At 42.5% G+C, this 22,839-nt stretch overlaps 1 protein-coding gene across 1 annotated transcript in view; it reads right to left on the bottom strand.

Moving 5' to 3' along the window:
• The window catches only part of KLHL29 (kelch like family member 29), a 431,347-nt gene extending 417,876 nt beyond the window's left edge, over positions 1–13,471 (bottom strand). The window contains exon 1 of the mRNA XM_081189071.1: positions 13,003–13,471. The gene's annotated coding sequence lies outside the window, so the exon portion shown is untranslated. The remainder of the gene's footprint in view (positions 1–13,002) is intronic.
• Positions 13,472–22,839: the final 9,368 nt, after the last annotated feature.

Genomic DNA, 22,839 nt, shown 5'->3' with positions numbered 1-22,839 from the left:
GCTTACCCTTTTGCCTACATTTCATTTCTGTGTTTCAGATAGTTGGGTCCCTTAATACTAACAAGTATCAAAAAGGTTTAAATTGCATGTAGGGATTTAACTCTAAGCAACCAAGTGTTTTTCTTGTCCATCAATAAAATGCCAGTAGTAGATTAAATAGTACTGAGGAACATGCAAGTAAGCACGCCATTGCCTGATTCAGATGTAACATGCAAACCAAAATTTCAGACTTCAGACAAACTGGAAACTAAAACTTAGAACAAGCCATGAACAGAAGCTTTAAATTGCCTCCCCTTTTATGCTGGGGGAGAGGGAAGAGAACATGACTACGAAAGAAAACGTTTTTTGTTGTTGTTCACTTCTAAACTAGGTATCTGTAAGCACCTTTGTGATATTGAAGAACTTACAGCTATTTTAAATACCCAAACAGAATTTTGAATTTAGAAGGCTAGCACTTGTTCTCATGAACATTCATGGGTTTAGTAGGGTTTTAAAACATGTATGGAAATTTATAACTAAAGCTGTAGCTCATCTGAGAGTGGGTAGTTATTTTAAAAATGCTTGAAGATCATAGTCCAGAACAAACAGATTTTCAAGCATTTACATTTATGTATAAAACAATAACCATTCAGTTAAACATATGTTAATAATTTCTTTAATTGCACGTGACTTTGTTACTATTAAGACCAGTTGTGGTCTGCATTATAGTTTTGTTTTGTATTATCTATTTTAGAGTGAGTTTGCCTTCTGAATAAAGTTATTCAAGGTTGAGAAAGGCCGCTTTAGGATAATGCCTATCTTGTTTATACTGGCTTTATTTTATTCATGTTTTGTTTGCTGGTGTTTACAGTCATCCTTAATGAAGACACTTGTAAATTCAGACTTGGCAATTTGAAGTATAACTCCTCAGCAGTTGTTTGAGGATCAACTCTTGCCTTTGCTCTGTTTGGTACAGCCTCCTCTTTGCTGTTTCATGGTTAATAACCATTAATTGGCCTACCTCCAGAAATCAGGTGTGGTTGTTTTTTAATAAAATAAAATAACAACAACAACAACAACAACAACAACAACAACAACAATAAAACATAATAGAAAAAACAACAACAACAAACAGTTAATTAAAATACAGCTTAAAATGCAGCCTCATTTTAGTAGTAGCCCATAAATCAAGACCATAAAGGGAGGAAACATCAGATACTCACCTGAACCAGCTATCCAGGCTAGTCCTACAATGGCCAGCAAAAAAGCCAAGGGAAAATCTATATACCAAATCCCATATAAGGGGTCAGGAGCGAGTCTAAGCCAAAGGCCAGGCAGGTCTTGCAGGCCCTGTGGAAAGATGTCAAATCCCGCAGGGCCCTAGTCTCTTGTGACAGAGCATTACCCCACGTCGGGGCCAGTTCTGAAAAGGCCCTGGCCCTAGTTGAAACCAGTCTAACCTCCCTGAGGCTTGGGACCTCCAAAGTGTTGTTATTTATGGACCTTAAGGTCCTCCGCGGGGCATACCAGGAGAGGCGGTCCCGTAGGTACGAGGGTCCTAGGCCATATCAGCCAATGGCAAATCATTTTTAAACCCTTTATGGAATTGAATCATAGGAGTTCAATAAGAAATACTGTAGAACCCACTTGAATCAATATTCCTGCTTCCAAATTCACTGTATGCCCTTCCAAATAGAAAGGGAACGACACTGTCGTTCCTGTAAGTTACTAATTACCAAACTTTGACTGCCCCCCAAGCACTGACATTTTCTGATACTAATCTGTTGCAGTTTATGGGTGTCTAGTTCAATATTAGACTGAATGTGATTTTTCAGACTGGCTTGCAGCTGTTGTATTTTTTAAAAAACACACACACACACAAATAGACACATCGGAGAACGTTTCTTTTTTAATCTAATAAATATGAATCTCAGGTAAGATCAGAAGACAGGAAAGTGTGCTCTGCCTCCGTCTACAGCTAATGTTTGGACCTACAGAGATAAAACAGGAAGTGGAATTATACTGAATAAGCCCATTCGTTCATCAAGCTCAGAATTATCTACCACTGACTGGCAGTGGCTCTTGAGGGCTTCAGGAAGAGAACCTTTCCTAGCCCTACCTGTAGAATGCTAAGGATTGAATCTGCACGCAAATGAGATGTTCTACAATTGAGCTTTAATCCTTCTCCAGAAGCTTCTACAGCTCCAAAATGCAGCCCTTCATTTTACACATTTGAGGAAAACCGCTTCTATTTCTCTGCACCACATACCATCAGTTTGCCTCTGAAAAATAATGGCTTGCGCATTCTTCACGTGAAAACTTGTTCTGTTCATGAAAAGACTACTTTTCATGAAAAGATCAGATTTGTCCACATAATCATAAAAACTGCATTTTAAAAGTTAAGGAAATAGACAAAGCTATTTAACTTTGAAAAATACTAATTGTTGCTTTCTGAGATTATCCAGGACACTTGACAGAGTTGGATATGAATCTATTTATTTCAACAGATTTAAACTGCATAATGTGTTTGGGCAATGTGTATGTGAGACTCATGTGTACTGGAACATTTTTCTAAAAAAAAAAAAAAATCTATTCCAAGGCCAGTAATTACAGTGACAGCCTTTACACAAAGTTCTGAGCCATTATTGAAAGGCAAAGATGCATAAGTATTTTTAATCATTCTCACATGTCTTAGGAACCTTGAATATTGTACCGGGAGGTTGGTGAGGTAGAAACAAAATTGCAACCATTCTGTCCTTTTATGAATAGCAATAGGAGCTCCAAGAACTGTTAGGGCAATCAACACCAGGATTTAACTTTTAGCATGCTCTGGTTATCTCTCGCTTGGACTACTGCAATGCACTGTATGTGGGGCTGCCTTTGAAGGTGACCCGGAAACGACAACTAATCCAGAATGCGGCAGCTAGACTGATGACTGGGAGCGGCCGCTGAGACCACATAACACCAGTCTTGAAAGACCGACACTGGCTCCCAGTACGTTTCCGAGCACAATTCAAAGTGTTGGTGCTGACCTTTAAAGCCCTAAACGGCCTTGGCCCAGTATACCTGAAGGAGCGTCTCCACCCCCATCGTTCTGCCCGGACACTGAGGTCCAGTGCCGAGGACCTTCTGGCGGTTCCCTCACTACGAGAAGCCAAGTTACAGGGAACCAGGCAGAGGGCCTTCTCGGTAGTGGCACCTGCCCTGTGGAACGCCCTCCCACCAGATGTCAAACAGAAAAATAACTAAATTCCTTCCTGTAGTTATTTCAGAAAAATAACTACCAAACTTTTAGAAGACATCTGAAGGCAGTCCTGTTTAGGGGAAGCTTTTAATGTTTAATAGGTGATTGTGTTTTAGTGTTCTGTTGGAAGCTGCCCAGAGTAGCTGGGGAAACCCAGCCAGATGGGCGGGGTATAAATATATTATTATTATTATTATTATTATTATTATTATTATTATTATTATTATTATTATTATTATTATTATTATTACTCCTGAGTGGCTTCACTAGTAGGCCAAGCCACAAAAGCATATTCCCACGGGGCTGTTTTTCTTCCCCACAACGACCACAAAATCACCATGAAACATTGTAAAGATGATGCTAAATCTTTGGGGGCATTGTAAAGCTCCTTCAAAACAATTTGGGGTGGGGGGTCCTTCCAGGTTTCCTGAATTACATCTTCCATTATTCCTAACCACTGGCTGTTATATACGAGGGCCATTTGTGGGGTCCACATGTCAAATACCATGCTCAGCTCTAATCAAAATGTTCAGACCAAGTGAAACTCCAGGCTGAAACTTCTGTTGAGAAAATAAAAAACTATCAAAAGGGACGTTTTCACACATAGGCAGTTTTGTCTGTTGTCAGTGTCTGGGGACTGGAACAGGTTTAGCACAGATCCTAACCTACTAATGCAATGTCTGACAGATGATACCTTCCTGCATATTTTATTGCCTGCTGAGTTTCTTCAAGTACAGCTGCAGCAACAGGGTTTTAAGACTTTTGGCATTCCGTTCTAGCTGTATTAGAAGTCAGCAAGTAAATATTTAGCCTTTTGAATTAGTGATGTCTGCCTTCTCTCTCTGAGGAGGAACTTATACATTCACTTAAGGGTGAAGACCATGGGTAGGCAAGCTAAGGCCCGGGGGGCCAGATCCATCCCAATCGCCTTCTAAATCTGGTCTGTGGACAGTCCGGGAATCAGCATGTTTTTACATGAGTAGAATGTGCCCTTTTATTTAAAATGCATATCTGGGTTATTTGTGGGGCACAATTCATTCGTTTATTTTTTTCCCCCAAAATATAGTCCGTCCCCCCCCACAAGGCCTGAGGGACAGTGGACCGGCCCCCCGCTGAAAAAGTTTGCTGACCCCTGGTGAAGACAGACAACTTATAAAGTAGAAGCAGTTTGAATACTTATTCAGCGCCCTGAAAACAAAGCAGAAAACAAGTCTTACACCAACTTCCATCACAAGATAAATTTCGTTGTAATGTATTACAATCTGTAAAAGCCAAACAACCTGTGTCTGACTTAAACAAGATAATGGGGGAGCAGGGGGAGCTGAAAATTTGACAAGTCAAAAATAATTTTTTGCTGTGTTGTATATACATTACTGGGACGCAGGTGGCGCTATGGTCTAAACCACTGAGTCTTGGGCTTACCAATCAGAAGGTCAGCAGTTCAAATCCCCGCAACGGGGTGAGCTCACATTGCTCGGTCCCAGCTGCTGCCAACCTAGCAGTTCAAAAGCACGTCAAAGTGCAAGTAGATAAATAGGTACCACTCCGGTGGGAAGGTAAATGGCATTTCCGTGCACTGCTCTGGTTTCACCAGAAGTGGCTTAGGCATGCTGGCCACATGACCAGGAAAAACTGTCTGCAGACAAACGTCGGCTCCCTCGGCCAGTAAAGCGAGATGAGCGCCGCAACCCCAGAGTCGTTCGCGACAGGACTTAGTTGTCAGGTGTCCTTTACACACATTACTTACTTCAATGTTCTGCAGGTTTGCTCTGTTAAGGTGGTATGTCTGTTTCTACAGGGAGGTGGGTTGTGTTTCTGAGTACAACAGTGCAGTTCTTATTAGGGTAAGCCACCCAATGTGTCAGAGACCTTAGAGCTTATCTAAATTAATCTCCTACCTTCCTTTAAGCTGAACATTATTTATCAATCTTGAGTTATACAGCAGCCAAATATATACGACTGTCAAATAGCAATAGATTACTGAGCTTGATAGCCTATGATACTTGCAACGGTATTGTGTAAACTTAGGAATCCAAGACCAACTCTCCCCTTCCTTTATCAAACAGGAATACAAAGTCTGCAGCTTCCAGTCCTTCTATGCAAAATTATTTATGAAGATGTCTATGACCACCCATCAATAAATTTAGATGGCTTACAAACGCAAAACAAAAAGCAGCCATGCAGTATTTAAAATACATCAAAACAAAATGAAAAGGCATAAGGCTTCTCTAGCAGACACAGAATAAAAACTATCCTTAACAACCAATTATTGCGATCTGGTTGAACATAAATGTTCACAAATGAAACAAAAATTATAGAATCGTAGAGTTGGAAAGGACCACAAGGGTTATCTTACCTGGGAGTAAACACTACTGAACATAATTGGGTTTACTTCTGAGTATACACACACAGAGCTTGAAATCCAAGTAGCTAAGTGGTAACTTTGGTGACAAGGCTTATTTCAGAAAGGATTTTTTTTAAAAAAAATTAACAATATTGTCCTATAGAGGAAGCTCTCTTGTGCAGAAGCACATGCCTTTCAAATTATGGGGAAACAACAAGTTTAAGGCAGATTTAGTTCCTAGAAATGGGCGGTGTATGTGGAAGGAGAGCAACAAGAATAGCCCTTACATTCATTTATTATTCTGGATGCTTGTTTTTCTACTGGTATCACAGAGGCATGAAGAAGTTATGCTCTGCTTCCAATACTTTTTTAAAGTAATGCAATGTACTTGATGTTCAGATTACCCCCCCCCCAAAAAAAAACCCAGGTGATTCTGAAATATCTCAATTTGACATGAATTATTCAATCAAGAGAGACATAAGTACTTGCAGAAATGACTTGTGACGATTTTGGTGCATTTTTTTTTTAACATACCAGTCATTAAACACGCATGTTCAGTGAATCAGAACAGCTGTGTTCATTTTAGCATTACAGCAAGTTAGCATAACATAGCTTTAAAAAACGTTCATTACTCTTTTGTAGAATTTATTTCTTTTGGATGTGCCATAGAGTTACGCCTGCTAAGATACAGTATGATGACATTTGAGTTTTATGCATTCAATGCTGTCATTAAGGAGCCAGCAAGATGAAATACTGGAGTGAAAGGAAGCTTTTATTTCAGTTTATGGCATGCTGCTATTTTCAAATCCACCAGTATAGAACATCAGTCCATCCGTCCGTCCACCCCCCCCCAAAAAAAAAACCATTACAAAATCTTGTAGCAAGGTCTGAAAAGGCATATCTCCTTGAAAATCAGACCATGCTCCTCTGTTAATTACTCATCACTAAAGACCCCAAGAGCCAAGCTCTTAAATTACCTAAGTCAAGGGTGGTTTTTACAGGCTGCATTGCGATGCTAATCATGTTTGTTAGAGTGAACACTGATAATGAGTCTCTTGTAGGATTCAAAAATATCAATAGAGATATGATTGAAGCCCAACTCAACAAGATTAGGTACATCTCTTGAAATCTGCAGTGTCTGCACTCTTGAAGCCGTATGTTTGTCTGTGCTTGACAATTATTAAAAATTTATACTTTTGTATTGAATAATTTAAGTTTTACAACAACTTTCATTATACTAACAAAGACACATATAATCAAATTAAAAGGGAAGGGGAAAGGGTGTTGGTCAGGGTTATTGTTAAAAATAAAAATAAACAAGCTTATCACATATTAAGAGGCCATCACAACATTTGGTGAAGCACACATACAGCAGAGCCTATATTTAAACTGCTGATTCTTCAGCAGTATATTGTGACCAAATATTCAAAATTGTGTCCCTATACTGGCAATGCATGCTGAATAGATGAAACAGGAAGAAGCCGGCAGTAAGAGGCACACTCACGAACCAAAAAGTGCACCCAGGTATTCTGTACATTGATACAGAGGGGGTGGTCTTTCCAATCCTGTAAAACAGGTATTTTCACCACCAAAAGGAGTGACTTCTGGTGGCCATCTGACAAACCACACAATACGGGAATATAGTTCAACACCATATGTACGTGTTTAAGACTAAGAAAATGTTTCAGAAACCAAGATTAAGGCAAACAAAAAACATAGACTAAAACAATACAAAGGAAGCAACATATTATATGTACCAGGTGTACCTTCCTTCTTCTTGCATCACCAACAGAGTGAGTCACTACTAGTGAGATTTCTGCCAATGTAGCCTAAGGGGTGTCCAATTACCTGACAGCTCTTAATGTAATACTTCAGATGTTTTCCTGACTTGAAGTAAATATTTCCAACAGCAAAACCGCCTACATTTCACTGGAAGTTAGCTTGATATATTTATTATTACTCAGTGCCAACAAGTCTGAATTATTTCCAGAAGGGAGGGTCGGCACCGCAGAAGGGATGTGATTTGTCGGGGAATAGTGTACCCAAGTTTGCTAGTCGTTCTTTTTATTCAGACTGTGCTTGCGGAGAGATCAAGTGCCTTCTAGTATACAAAGAGAGCTAAGACACACACTGGCAATTTCTCTCCTCATCACAAGTTACTGTTTTCCAATCATGCAACATTAATGACTCTCCACTACCAGCCATTTCAGGCCATCCTAACTATGGCAAAAGGCATTTAAGTTTCTCTTATCTGGATTTGCTTCATCCAAACAGTATGTTGTCATCTGTAGCCTGTAGGCCTCCTTATGTTTGCCTTTTGTTTTATAAACAAAAGGCAATGAAAACAAAGTCCTGGTAACTTGATCTTAGTGTTTAGAAGCTAGAGGTAAACTGATGTAGAAAGCAGGCAACACACAACTTTTTTGTATTAAAAAACTTGGCAAATTTGTATCTTGATTTTTGAAAATAAAGCTTGTATTCCCACCCTTTAATATACAACTGATAATCCCAGGGAAGTTTACAAGAAAGCAAAAGAACACACAAAAACACAACAAGCACACAATAAAGCAGAACAATGCAAGGTTGTAACTCCAATCAATAAAAATTTAGAGCAGCTCAAGAAATATGCAAACCCCCAAAAATTATTGACTAGAAAAAGCACTAAAGAGCAAAAGCCATACACAGGTCATCCCTAGTTTGAAGCTCAGAGTGGTTTCTGCTGTATTTTCACACACAAACTCAGTGCTCAACTAAACTTTTCCCAGAGGCATCCTTGCTGATGCCTTCAGGAAGATAGGAAATAGTAGCCAACTTTGGATATGGAGAGAACGTTCAGACACATTTCCACACTCATTTCTTTAACTGCACAATTCACTGTTTTGAGTCCCAAATGGGCTGGCCTCTCCTAATGATTCTAAGATACCGCTTCGTTTCCCATGCCCACTAAAACAAAAAACCACCTTCTTGACAGTAGCATGCAAGTTCCATATTCTGACCAGAACGGCAGCGTTACTGAGGGGTTCTTTCAGTGACTACCCAAAAACTGCAAGCAACTTTCGGATCTTTCTCTTTGGACTAGCACCAGGCATATTTATATTATCATTTTACACCTTACAGCCTTAACATTTTAATGGGATTCAGAACATCTTTTCTTAATGTATTCCATAGCCTTTGCAATATATGCAAATAAGTGCCTAAATAGAAAGAGTGGGAGACAGAAGAATAAGATTTGCTGACTTGCCTCCTCATTCTGAGGAGTTCAGATTCTCAACTTTATTAAGTTTTCTGTTTTTCTACATCCTGTTCTTAAGACAATTGATTTAATGAAATATTGTGAATGGAAAGTAAAATAAAGTAGCAGACTCAATAGTAAAATTAAAAATTAAAAAAGCCCAACAACTTTATGTCAATTCACAGGATTCAGTTCAGGAAGGATTGATATGGAAGTTTTGAGCAATCAGAACCAGCACTCTGGCAGACATGTGAACCTGGTTCTTTGATTAGAAAGAACTGTCTCCTTAATTTCTAGATATTAGGAATAAGGTCATTAAAAGGAAGGGGAGGGAAGCAATAATAGGACAAGGCTGAACCACAAGTGACCAAACACCTGCCTAGAGCTGGTGCCATGGACCCATGAGAATCAGCATCCTAGAGAGCAACTACGGTCAAGAAACACAATCTAGAATTAGGCAAGTTTTTCAGTGCAAGCAGATGTCCAAGAACAGATGGCAGCAGTGCTACTAAACTGTAGGCAATAAAGACACTGCTTGGGTGTGCTGTTCTTCAACACATGTTAAATGCTGAAAGAAAGGGGAGGAAACCACCACCATCAGTATGTCCACATATTTCCAAAGCAACAAAACTGCTCTTAACAGTGTAATACATGGTTCCACACACGTTTTCAGCTGCTTGCTGCTAAGGTCAGTTGCAGCTTTTCACCCTACTGTATTTAATGTAGTTACTTCTTACTCCTACAACAGCCTCTAAGTCATTTATAAAAAAAATAACAGCCACAATACATGGAGTGAGAACAATCAATACAACTGAAAAACCACAGTGCGGACTAAAACAGCGGAGTCCCCATCCCCAAAAGTAAAACACAGAAGTTGAAAACATCTTAAGAGTCAGGGATTCCCCCCTCTTGAGCACATCCTAGCTCATAATACAAAGCACTTGCCTCAGTAAGAAATCCACATCACATCTAGATTTTCTCTTCCATCTACACCCAACCAATTTCCCTAAAACATGAACATAAACCATGTGGTACCCACTATTCATCCAATTTAAGTCATCCCACTCTATTCCCCATACCTCAAGCACATCCACCAACGCACAGAAATTCACCATCCACCCCATCGGTCCAACATCTCCTTCTTGAACAAGCGACTATCCCCAAGCACTCCATCCACGCACTAAAAATGCACTGCACATGTACATCAGGGCACTATGAAGCCACTCAGCGAATGAAACCTATAAAGTATTGAAACAAATCCCCTTACATCAGTCACACTGTTGTAGACATCCATCTCTCACCCAACACTCTCATCCGGGATGCAATCTTAGAGTGCTGTGTATTATTTTCCCCTTCTTAACCACCTGTAGCAGAGAGTGATCCAGTTTATCTTGGCTATTGTGTACAGAGGGCTAGACTGGATGCTCTTCTGTTTCCCTCAAGTCCCCTTACTGTAGGATTTGCGGGATGAATCTAGCAAACAAAAAGAACGCTTTACCTTCTGCAGTTTTGGTACGTTAAGGGTTTGAAAAAGGGGGGGGCTTGAAACCAGATTCAATGTTTTGCATTTATTGGGCACCTGAAGTTTGGCTATCATTCATCAGAGATATAATTAAAAGTAACAAAAGAACTTGAATTCTACCCCTTTTCCACTACTGCGTTTAGGTGAAAACCAGCAACCATTGCTCTATTTGTAGCCATGACAACCATAAAATATTCTATTCCAGCAATAATTCACACTGAACGTTTGTTCTTGGGTTCTGTTGCTCCAAGCACTGTGAACATACTTCTTACGCTTCACAAGACCAGTTAACACTGAAAACTTGGGAGCACAGGAAACTTTCAAGCCACATCAGTTCACTCAAATCTACATAGAAGAGATTTGAGTTCTCCGTGAAGCTGTCTATACAAAGTGCTCGTTTTAACTTAATCCTCTTCAAATAAGGATCAAACACCACTATGAATCTAATAGCTTAGACAAAAGTTGTAGAAAAGAACCATTTGTCCAGATTCATTATGTTGACTGCAATAACCAAACTCCACATCCTCTGAAGGTGCAGTCCAAAGCACCAAGTTTACATTAAAATAATAATAATCCCATGAAACATGGTTGTAACTACATGCACTGATAGTTATTTCACTTATATAAGCCATGCTTCATTGCAAGCTGGGAAAAACCCTTCCGCAGACAGCCACAGTGAGGGGCAGGTTATACAGAGAAGAATAAAACCTCGTTACTCATTCAAATAAGAGTAGGTAACCCACTGTGAATAACTAAAGTTTCAAACTGTTGAATAAGGCTAAAACATGGTTGTACTTCACTTTGTGAAGTAAATGCCATTACCAGCTTAATCCAGTTGTAACAGAGTGCCACAGATGCCTTTTTTAAAAGGAATAGGAGGAACATAGTAATGCTTCTCTCATACAATCATATATATGAAGGGGGGCCATAATTTAACAATTTGTTGAAACTTAAAAGATGGTAGTATAGTGCTGCTATCGGCAATCTGATTGATTTGGCAGAGGAGACACCCAAAATGATTTCTGGTGAAATGTACACTAACAATATTAACACAATTTCTCAATAACAATTTGCTTTTTTTTCTCTGCCCTCCCCCGACAAACTTTTAAACTTTATATTGATTCGTCTATAACTTAAGGGCTTCAATAAGTATCAATGATATCTATATTCACTTAGGCTTTATTAACCTTTTAACAGCATAATCCTATAACAGGTCTTGAATTCAACGGGACTTGGTCCCAGGTAAATGTGGACATAACAACAGCCTTGATCGCAACAGTAGATTTTAGAGGTCAGTCACACTTTTCAAAATGCACATGGAGCAAATCTTTAAAATGTATGCAATCAATCATTATCCCAAAACGTAACTGTTTGCACTATTACACAAACACCAAATCCTTTACCCATCATAAAAACAAGGCAGGAGAATTAAATGTGGAACAGGGTGATGGAGAGAAGGAAGAAGAGAAACTATAGCTCATGAAAACCACAGCCAATACAACAGAATCAAGTCTTCCAGTCAACAGAGATGTGTTATTTGAAAGTAAACATGCATAGGCTTAGGTAAGTCTCATCCGGTTCAATAGAACTTCCTGAAAGCCATGCCTAGGACTGTACACTATAAATGGTTCCTGGACACACCTTCGGTATAGAACTATTTATATTCTGCCAAAAGGCTAAAGGCACTCTACAATTCAGCTGCTGCCCAGAAACCTGACAACCTACATTAGGCAGACAGGATATATTTGGGGGGGTAGCGGTTGGAGGTTTGACAATGAGTAGCAGAGACTGGTTAAGGGGATGCAGCAGCAGAGACTAACACACCTAGAAGTTACCCAATCTATTCAAGCTGTGTTTCCCCGTGAGGGTCGACGCATTTTGAAACAAACTAAGAAAAGTCAGCCAGGGATGCCAGACCTGCACCAAGATCCCTGCAGATTTCATTCCGAGGTAGGCGACTGTCATTTTTTATTCCTTTCCGGACAGTTTTAATTAAAGATAGCCTCTGCCTTCTGGTGATGATGGATGATTTTGCAGTGGTGTGTGCTTTTAAACCGGGAAAGCCATCTACGAAACAGAGCCTTGTTTTATTATTTACCAAATTAAAAAATAAAAATACACACGCAGTGCCAGAGGAAAAAATATATATGACACACTGCGTGGTTCCCTGCTCCTCCATTCAGGAGAGAGAGAAGTCAACCACCTTTGGAACTCATGCTCTGTGGGGTGAGGAAAGGTGCCTTTTAACCCACACCGAGAGGGAAGTTGAAGAGATGGCGAAGAGAGAAAGGTGCTGGTGGTGCTGGGAGAGAGTGACCGACGCGGGCGGAGGAAGCAGGGTGGGTGGCTGCCTCTCTCCCCGCACCTCACCCCCTCCGGTTACCTCAGAGCACCCCCGCGCTACCGAGGCTGGTCTTGCACCTCTCTCTCACACACACACACAAAACACCCAAGCAGGAAGTTTTCCCAGGCAGGCGGCGAGCGCAGGCGCGAGGGGGGATTCGCCTTCGCCCGCCGCTCAACCCACCCGAGGCGACTTACTCCAGGCGGTGCCGCCACCACCACAAACAGCGGCGGGGGCCACCAGACGCCACCTAGGAGCCTCGCTCCGCGGTCCTCCCTCTACCTTGCGTCGCGAGCTCCCCCTCCTTCTCCCCCCCCCGCCCCACATTGGCTCTTACCTTTCCCCTCTGGGCGGTGCGCGCGCGGGAGAGGCGAGGGGGCCCCGGCGCCGGCGCGTAATTACGCGCGTCCTTGGCGCGCGAAAGCGGCTGCTGCTTCTTCTGGGTTCTTCTTGTTCTTGCTCCTCCTCTTCTTCTTCTTCTTCTTCTTCTTCTTCGTCCTCCCCCCCACCTTCTTCAGGCAGGCGGAGAAGGAGGATGCACAGAAACAGCGGGAGGAGGAGGGGGAGAAGGAGGAGGAGGAGGGGGAGGCGGCTTCGGCATCGCAGCCTCTCCGCCCTCCCCCCCTACCGCAAAGCCCCGCACCGCCGCCGCTGCTACCGCCGCCGCCTCCGGGGCTGCCCCCTCAGCCTCTCCGGAGGGCAGGCGCGAGGCGGCGCGGGGAGGGAGCGCGCGAGAGGCTGGCGGAGCGGCCGCGACTCGGGCAGACGGAGGCAGCTGGTTGCGGCGTCGAGACCATGCTCCCTTCTGGCTCGCTCCTGCTCGCACACTGGCCGCTTTAGCTGGAGAGGGAGGCGGCCTCGCAGCCCGGGCGAGGGGCGGGAGGAGCCAATCGCGGCCGCGGGGGGGAGGGACGAGGGCGGGGACGGGCTCCCTTTTCTGGCTCTTTTGCCTCCCCCCTCCTTCTTTCTCTCTCTCTTTCTCTCCCCCCCCCCTCTGCTCCTCCCGTGTGTCAACCCAGCCCAGCCTCCCCCACGGGGAGGGGTTCGGAGCGGGCAATTTGCACACAAGAGCGAACAGCACCGCCGCGGCTGCCTCTGCCCGGGTCGCCCTTTTATTTATTTCATTCGCCGCCGCTTCTCCTTCCCTCTCTCCAAGCAGCCGGCGCTGTTCTTGGCGCTTCTCCTCCTCCTCCTCGCAGGCAGCAGCAGCCAAGCGGCAGCAGCAGCCGGCAACCGCGAGCTGACGGTGCCATCCTGCAGGAAACGGAGCCCGCAGGCAGGGAGGTTTGTTCTCTTCCCTACGGAGGATGCAGAGCGCGAGGAGAAAAGAGATCAATGGCACCACTTCTGGTAAAGTTACACACGCACACGCACACAGGGAGAGAAACAGCAGCTACCGTGGAGGTTGCAAAGAGACAGAAGCGGCCACCTGATCCACTGTTTATGCTGCTTCCCTCTTCCACTAGCTCTCTGACTCATACGTGCTTTATATAGATGCGCTTGTACTGTATTTCCCTGGACTTTATAATCCGGCCGCGCTCACGCAGCGTTGTTGTGCGCATCTTTTCCGGGGAGGGAGAGAGCTGGCGGTTTCTTCTGGCGTTTCCATTCCTCCTGGCGACTTGCAGGCTAGGAAACGTGCTCGGGTAATGAAGCCCCGCCGCGATTGTCGAGGAAACTGCATTGACGGCTGTTGCTACTACGGTCTTATACGCTCGAAACATATATGCAAGGCACTGAGGAGGGGGGGGAGGCTAACACACTCGCCCCCCCCCCCCGGTGCAGCAGTGCACATCGTGCCCTTGCCTATTTATAAATCAATTTAACTCAAGTGCTTCAGCACAACGAGAATGCAACAGCACGATCTCGGGTCCATTTGCTCCCCAGCAAGCTCCACTCAGTTCAATAGGGCTTGCTCCCAAGTAGCCCAAGGGTAGTAGCCTGGATAAGTTTCGACTCATAAATAGGTGTTTCCCGTAGGCCTGAGTCTGAATCCCACTGAAGTCACCGGATGGGCGTTTCTCTATTGATGTGATCCATAATATCATTTTAAAGAACCAAATTGTGTATTGTCTGTAGAGGACTGGATATGAAACATGCATAGCCAAGATCCAGTGCAGTTAAGTGCATTGGAACCCCTTTATATTTAAGACCGCCTAAGTCTCCCTTGGATTGTGGCTCCTGTTTATCTCTCTACAGATGCTTTCTGCTTACTTTCAGCCTGGGCAAACCTGCCTCTTCCAAAACACAGCCAGTTTGTTGACTTCGGTAGACCTTCTCCAGAGTAAATGATTACAGCCCTTGATTTAAACATCATCCAAATCATGCTTTGAGGAAGAAGGGGCGAAAGCAATCCACATGCTTGAATGTTTGCCACGGACAGATGTGCTCTAACATGCTGAAAGTAAGCCAGCCATCCTAAATAACAGTCATAATAGCAATCACAGCAATGATGAGCAGGAAAACGAAAGCACGGAAATCAGCGCCTTGTTCAAATGGGTAATGAAAGTGAAGAGTGAGGTTTAAATAAAGGACAAACACATTCTAATGTGTGGAAGGAAATGAGATGGCACTGGAAAGGAAATTTCCCTTTCATCCACACTTGCCTTGCACACACACATATTGGCATGATTGCTGCTAGTACTATCGGAATTATTTTAGCTGAATATCCACACAGCCTGAAACAGGAAAACATGATCAATTCCTGGAGTGGATACACAGAATGCCTCTACTCTGAACTTGCCTGATTTCTGTACCAAAGTGTGATGTGTGGGTTCATAAGTTCAGATGTGTTTGAATGTGAGTTATTTCACACCCACCCACCCACAGCACTCTCCCAAGTCCTAGGCCATTTTTTATCACAGGCCCTTTTAAAGAGAGAGCAAGAGAAGCAGACTCTCTCTTTTTTTTTGCCCATTGCATCTATTTGACCTAGAATCCAGTGAGAAACCTCCCAGGGACTGTTGACCTGATAAGTAGCATGGCAGTCCCTCAGAGGCGTTCAAATGTTCACAGAATGACTTCAAGGCTTTAGAGGACATGGAGTGGAAATTCTTTAGAAACCACGTAGGGTCATGCAAAGACCGTGTGATCTCAGAGAACCTGCTTGCTTTTTTGCCAGCTTATTGTTGTCTGACCTTTATGACACAGCCTAAGGATTACAAACAACTCTGTTTCCATATATATATATATATATATATATATATATATATATATATCTTTATTTAAAAAAACACAACCCAAAACTAGTTTTAAATGGACAGGTTTACTGTCACAACAGCATCTCCTTCAGGAACATTGCAGTAGCAGTAACACATTAGTCAATGAAACCAATGAATCAAAATAATATAAATTAGAGCAAATGACAGTTATTTCAAAAATCCCAATATAAGAAGCAGGGATCAGGGCACTTCCAACAGATAAGCAGATAAGTAGGCTAGTCCATTAATGCAAGAGTGTGCATTACCTTTCTGTTGCAAGAAGTGACACAGACTTCTTGTCCATGTGTTATACACAAGCTATAATGGGCTTGAAAATGCATGAAAGGACATTCTGCAGAGTTCTGGTGATCCTTTCTCCAAAGATACTGCAGCCATGGGCAGATTTATTTACAACATATTAAAACCACTCATCAACAGGTTAACAATCCCTAGACATGGCCTGAAGGAACATTGAGAATACCACCTTGCAGATCTGGGGCCTGTCAGGACCTAGAAGGACTGAGGACCACATGCATGGCACCACACATGAAGGAAGAATGGGGGAAATATCTGGCAATTTGCAAAACCTATGAACCAGTAAAGTACAAAAATACAATCAAATAGCACAAGGTCATGACATATATTAAAAACAACAGCAGTACAGCCAATGTAAACCCATCATACACCATCATTAAACCTGTACAAAGCCAGTATACGGAGAAATTGTAAGTGCCAAATATCTAAAATGAATGAAAAGCATATCTGAAAAGCCTGTGCCCCAGCGACCACAGTGGAGGCGCTAGGCAAGCTTCTCTCCCTAGTAAGCATTTGACTCACCTTATTTGGCGAAACCTCCAGAGGAGATCCACCGATGAATATCTCAAGAAGCAGAGAGACATTTTTGAGGTCATAATCTTAGTGCATGTAAAATAGCTGGAAACAAGGCTAAGTCTTGGTAGTTGCCCTATGTGATGATGATGATGATACCCCATCATCTGGCTGGATTTCCCCAGCCACTCTGGGCGGCTTACAACATATATAAAAACATAATAAAACACCAAACATTAAAAACTTCCCAATACAGGACTGCCTGTTATTCAAATATTATTCAAATAAAATTCGAAATGGTGTGGTCACCCTGCACTGAAAAAACAACAGCAAAGCATTTTGTTTGTTAAAAAAATGCCTTCGTAAGACGAGGCAAATATGTTGAGATTAATATATATTGTGGTTTGGAATGGCTGGGGCACCAGATTGACTGGGGGACATCCATTGTTCCACGGAGAATATCATCCGACAGAGAGAAGCAGAGTAGCAGCTGCTGGTAAAGGTTTTTCGACATCTCTTCAAAATGAGCATACCACTTATGTCCTTTCTTATAATGGCACGATCAGGGACGATGGTTCAACATCTGGATCTTCATCGTCTGATGGCTACAGCATCAAAAAGTGACCGCTACGTGTGGGTGAACCAATACAGGCCAAACAAAACTTTCATATCATTTCAAAGACTGGGTTTTTTCAGTTGTGGGCTATTTTCAGCTGGAAATCATTAAGTGTTGCTAAAGCAGGGAGATTATGTTCTGTCCCAGGCAGTAGTCCCAGGTTTCTAGCATAAGTGAGAGCATGTGCTAGACACAGAATCAATAGGACACCAGGCAATATGTTTCAGTTCCAAATCCAGGCACCAAAGTCTGACCAAGCACAGATCAGGGTCCAGCAAGGCAAGGTCAGATGAAACAGAGGTTAAAATCCAGATAAGTCGAGCTGGGTAAAACAGAAGACAAACTTGCAAATTGGGTAGAACCTTGGACAGCTCCAAGTGGCATCTGGAGTGGAAGTCAGAAAAGTCCAGCTTGACTGCTGCTTCAACCAACGCAGAATGTGTCTTAAATAAGACTGCAGGATCCTCTGAGTAGCTAGTCTCATCTACTCTTAAAGAGGCCCAGCTTGTTTTACTGCTGACTCTTCAGGTCAAAGCCTCTTCAGGTCAGAGGGATCTCTGGCGCTCAACCTCCTAAGGATCCAAGAACTTCAAAGGCTAGTTTAGAAGGCATGTTCTCTTCCTGGTCTGAGGCGCCTTCTCATGGCCTCCTGCCCTGAAAACTGGAAGTCCCGACCATTGCAAAAAATACTGGAAATACTTGAAAGTAACCAATATCACATTGGTACATTAAAGCATGATTTGCTGCTGTAGCCAAAATAAAGACAAAGCGTATTTGCCATTTGTTGCAATGCAATTTGGTCCACTAATATGGTACATGTAAATTTGAAACTCATGACATCAAGCCGTGTTGGAAGTAATGTAGTTCAAGTTTTCAGCCATCTAACAGAGACAGTCACACATATTACATGCGGAGAATGTCCCAGTCCTCAAACTGGGCACTGTGCTGTAACTGAGTTATGTCAGTAGCACCAAAAGTGTTACTAGGGGGGACAGGACACCCTGTGGTTTCTGATTTTTTTGTACTTTATATCTCTTTGTTATGTTGTCTTTTATAATAAATAAAAACATTTTTTTAAAGGGCATGTGGAAACAGAACAGGGCCTTCTCCATGATGGTGCCCCATCTGTGAAACTCCCTCCATAAAGGACCATGAATGACTATGACAATGATTGGCTTCTGCTGCATAATGAAGACTTCCATACATGTTCTCCAAGGTTTTGGAGCCCGTGTTTATTTTATTTTGTAACCACCTTTATTATATAATAGTGGTTGTGATTTTTTTTCTTGGTTTTTTAAATTGCTTTTTATAATATGGGCTTCTTATTGGTAATTACTGTCGATATCATCCTATTGATATCTGAGGTCCCTTTTTAAAAATGAAAAGTGGTATACAAGGATTCTAGATAAAATTAAGAGATGTAAAAGCATAGGTGAACCGGTCTTGTGTTCGGCTGCTGGAGGATGCTTTTATCGCACAGTAAAAGAGATACATGTTGAAGTCAACAAGAAGACGTGTCATGTCAGTGAGTATTCCACAATTTTATGCATTTTGTGGGGTGGAGCCTTTCAAAACTTCCAGGCTTCAACTCCTGGCCCCAGCCAGCAGGTCAGCAATTATGGGAGTGGTAGCTCAGCAACATAAGGAAGGCAAATGTAAGGAAGGCAAATGTTTAACCACTACTTCTTTAAATATTTTTTTTAAAAAAAGCATAACAGGGTAAACATCTCATAGTATGACAAAGCATACCCTCTGCAGTAATAATCTAAATTTAGGTATGTTGAGTGCAGAAATTCTCACCCATTAAAACAAATGCAAAATGAGGGTTTTTGATTCAGCCACTGTTAATATTAAGGATTATTAAAAGAGGCTGATATTTTATTTTTATGGTAAATCAATGATGTATCTTCTTCTGCTGTAAATTTTGTTGCAGCCTTTGAAACACCCGATGTCATTGCAGCCAAACGAACTATTGGCAGCATGAAACAGGTTTCAGTGGAATGATAAGCTGTGGTATTTTAACAAGACTTCCACAAAACAGTTCCCCATATGCCATGCAGTAATAACCCCCTTGGCTTAGGTTACAATGTGCTAGCAGAAAGGGGGAAAGCAGCCCTCTCCCCACGATTTCTGCAGCAGACATGACCATGGAATTGTCCCAGTTTTGCGTTAAGATTAGGCTATAATTCCATTATTGCATACATGTGAATAAGACTGGTTTTGACAAGCAGGTCTCAAGAAATACTATTTATTTAGGGTCATGCTTTGGATAAAAAACACTGAGTTCTTGAGAAGCCTGTCAATTGTTTCAGATTTCCCGGGCGTGAGGGAACTGTATGGTATTTTGTCTCCTATATTTGCTTTGACGGTATTTGTGGAGGGCATGCAAGCTTAGCTTACCATTGATTTACATAACTGGTTGAAAACCATAGTTTGCTAATTGATACTATGTTGTTGTTGTTGTTGTTCAGTTGTTTAGTCATGTCCGACTCTTCGTGACCCCATGGACCAGAGCACGCCAGGCACTCCTGTCTTCCACTGCCTCTTGCAGTTTGGTCAAACTCATGCTGGTAGCTTCGAGAACACTGTCCAACCATCTCGTCCTCTGTCGTCCCCTTCTCCTTGTGCCCTCAATCTTTCCCAGCATCAGGGTCTTTTCCAGGGAGTCTTCTCTTCTCATGAGGTGGCCAAAGTATTGGAGCCTCAGCTTCAGGACTGTCCTTCCAGTGAGCACTCAGGGCTGATTTCCTTCAGAATGGATAGGTTTGATCTTCTTGCAGTCCATGGGACTCTCAAGAGTCTCCTCCAGCACCATAATTCAGAAGCATCAATTTTTCGGTGGTCAGCCTTCTTTATGGTCCAGCTCTCACTTCCATGCTTTCCACAAAAAGAGGAAGTATCTAATTAACTCTGTAAGGGAAGGAGGGAGCGTGTTTGAGCACAAGGCTTTGTTTCTGTAGACCCAAACCATAGTTGGTATTATACGTGTCTTGTATCTTGATGAGACAAACAGCAGAAGATAAACATAAGGGCTGTGCAAGCCCCTCTCCTCCAATTCAGTTTTGGGCCCAGTTCAGCAATTTAGACCAGATCATGATTCTGTTCTAATAAATTTAGATTTGATCAGACCCAATAGGAATCTTTGGTCCTCCCATTGGCTCTAGAAAGCCTGCCTCCATTTGAATCGATTTGTAGCTGCCTGGACCCAATTTAGATTTGGCCCAAATCGGCTTGATTTGGTTCAGGATTCAGGTTTGCACAGCCCTCATAATTGCTGCTGTCATTCACTTCCACTCTGGTGGGCCCCTATCAGAGACAGGATGATAGAACCATTGGTATCATGACAATTCTTATATGCTGATTTTCTGCAAGAAACCTAAGTTCCATAGAGGAAGGAGAAACTCACTGACTTGATTAAAGTTTTCTGGCCTAAACCCATCGTTGTTCTCAATGCATTGATACATTCCTTATCATATAAGTACACATTTAAAGGTTCCAACCCACAAACGGCCATCCCCCCCCCCACTTGGGATTCTAGTAGTGCACTCCTGGGATAGCCAAAAGACCTTTTCTAAAGTTCACATATCATATATCCTACAGCACAGAATTAAATGCCTTTTTCTTATTTACATTAAGCCTCCTTTACACCATAGGGGCAACTCAGCAAAAGTGCAGATTGCATTTGCAGCCAGTTTAATTTGAAACCGTATTTAGGAGCTGATCCATTTTCACCTATCCCAAAAGGTGAAAAACACGGACTTCCGGAGGCGGCGCGCTCAGCAATGGCGGTCCTCTTCAGCTGCTGAAGAGGGGCTCCGCGGAAAAGGGTCGTGCGCTGCGGCACAGCGACGACCCATCCAGACAAACCACGGGTAGAGTGAGCTCGTGGCCGTGGGGTTCGGCGGGCACCAGAAGCGACCTCGGATACGCAGAAGAGACCCCGTAAGGGGTATCGGAACGTGGAGGGGGTAGCGGTGCTGTGAATCCATCGCTCTTTCCGCGGAAGCGAAGCCGCGCGGCTGCTGCTGATTAGCGCTGACCTTTCTTCCTTCAACAACTGAATTGAAACAACTTACTCGTGAGTAAGAAATTTAAAGTTTTATTTGGAACTAATTTGGCGAAATTCGGCTGAAAGCGGGAGACGCTAAAAAGGAAGTCAGTCTTCCGGCTCTGCTTAAAGTGCCAAGCAAAGACTTTTCTAAAGCGGAAGCATCGAAAGGAGCCTAAAAGAAGTTGGAATTTACTTTGCAAACTCGATCTAGACTGCTTAAATCTTAAAAAAAAAGTTATAACAGCATCGTAAGTGGATTAAAACTGTGGTCTCTCTTCTTCCCTACCTCTGGATTACAAAGTTTCGAAACCCGGCTCCCGATCTGCTTGGATATAAGTTGTATCAGACTGCGGTAACTGTATATAAAATATAAAATTAGATCGGGCTACTTTGTATTTGGAAAAAAAAAGAGAACTGTTGCATGCACCTTTGTTGAGAACTATTATTCTCTGCAGTTAAAAGTGAATGGAAGATCCCCCTGTTTTGGATGTTATTTAACTTTTATTTTTTCTTCTTCCTTCTTTGTGGGAATTTAATGGCGGAAACTCTTTATCCTTCTCCCCTAAATTTGTTTTTGGGAGCTCCCCCTACTGGATTATAGATTTAATAGTCTCTGAGAACTGCCGGTCTTTTTTCTGGATGTTTACTCTCTCTGGATTGTTTCCCATGGGATTTACAATTTGACCTTGATCCTGGGACAGCTGTGGAATGAGTGGCGCACCAAAAACAAGGGCTGCAAAGAAAGCAAAACAATCTGAACTTGTGCAAACAACTTTGCCTGGACAGCTACGCAGATCGTCTGTTCCAATTGTGACAGGTCTGCAAGAAGGACAAATTATACAACCACCCTTAGGGGAGATGGCTGCTGGAGGGATAGACCCTGTTTCTAAAGAAATTTTGGAACAACTGGCAGCATTGAATAAGAAAGCTGACGAACAGGCAGCTAGATTTGATGAACAATCTGCTAAATTCGACCAGGTGACAGCTTCCATTAATAAATTGACAGACCAGGTCACTAAAAATACACAGGCAATAAGCAATATTGAAAAGGCCACAACAGAAAACCGAAAATTAGTTGAAGAAGTAAATACAAAAACAGACGAAAACAAAAAGAGAATAGAGGAACTAAGAGGGGAGGTGAGGCCACTGAGTAGACAGGTAACTGAACAGCAAGCGTACCTGTCCCTGGCAGAATTGAAAAACAGGGAAAATAATCTCAGATTGAGAAATATTCCAGAATCGGAAAAAGAAGACCTGATTGGCTTTTTGACAACAGAAATCTCCAAATTTTGGGGATTGACAGAAGAGAAGGACTTTAAAATAGTCACCGCTTTTAGACTAGGAAGAGTGGTCAAGAAGGATAAACCAAGAGATTGCTTGATCATTTTGAGATCAAAGCAAGAAAAAGACAACATACTCGGCCTACATTTTAAAAATTCTTTGGTGATACAGGGAAAGACGGCAGAAATCTTCAGAGAT

Source organism: Podarcis bocagei, assembly GCF_964188305.1.
Source record: "Podarcis bocagei genome assembly, chromosome: 3".
In the NCBI taxonomy this organism is placed as follows: Eukaryota; Metazoa; Chordata; class Lepidosauria; order Squamata; family Lacertidae; genus Podarcis; species Podarcis bocagei.
This window is presented reverse-complemented; position numbering and strand designations above follow the sequence as displayed.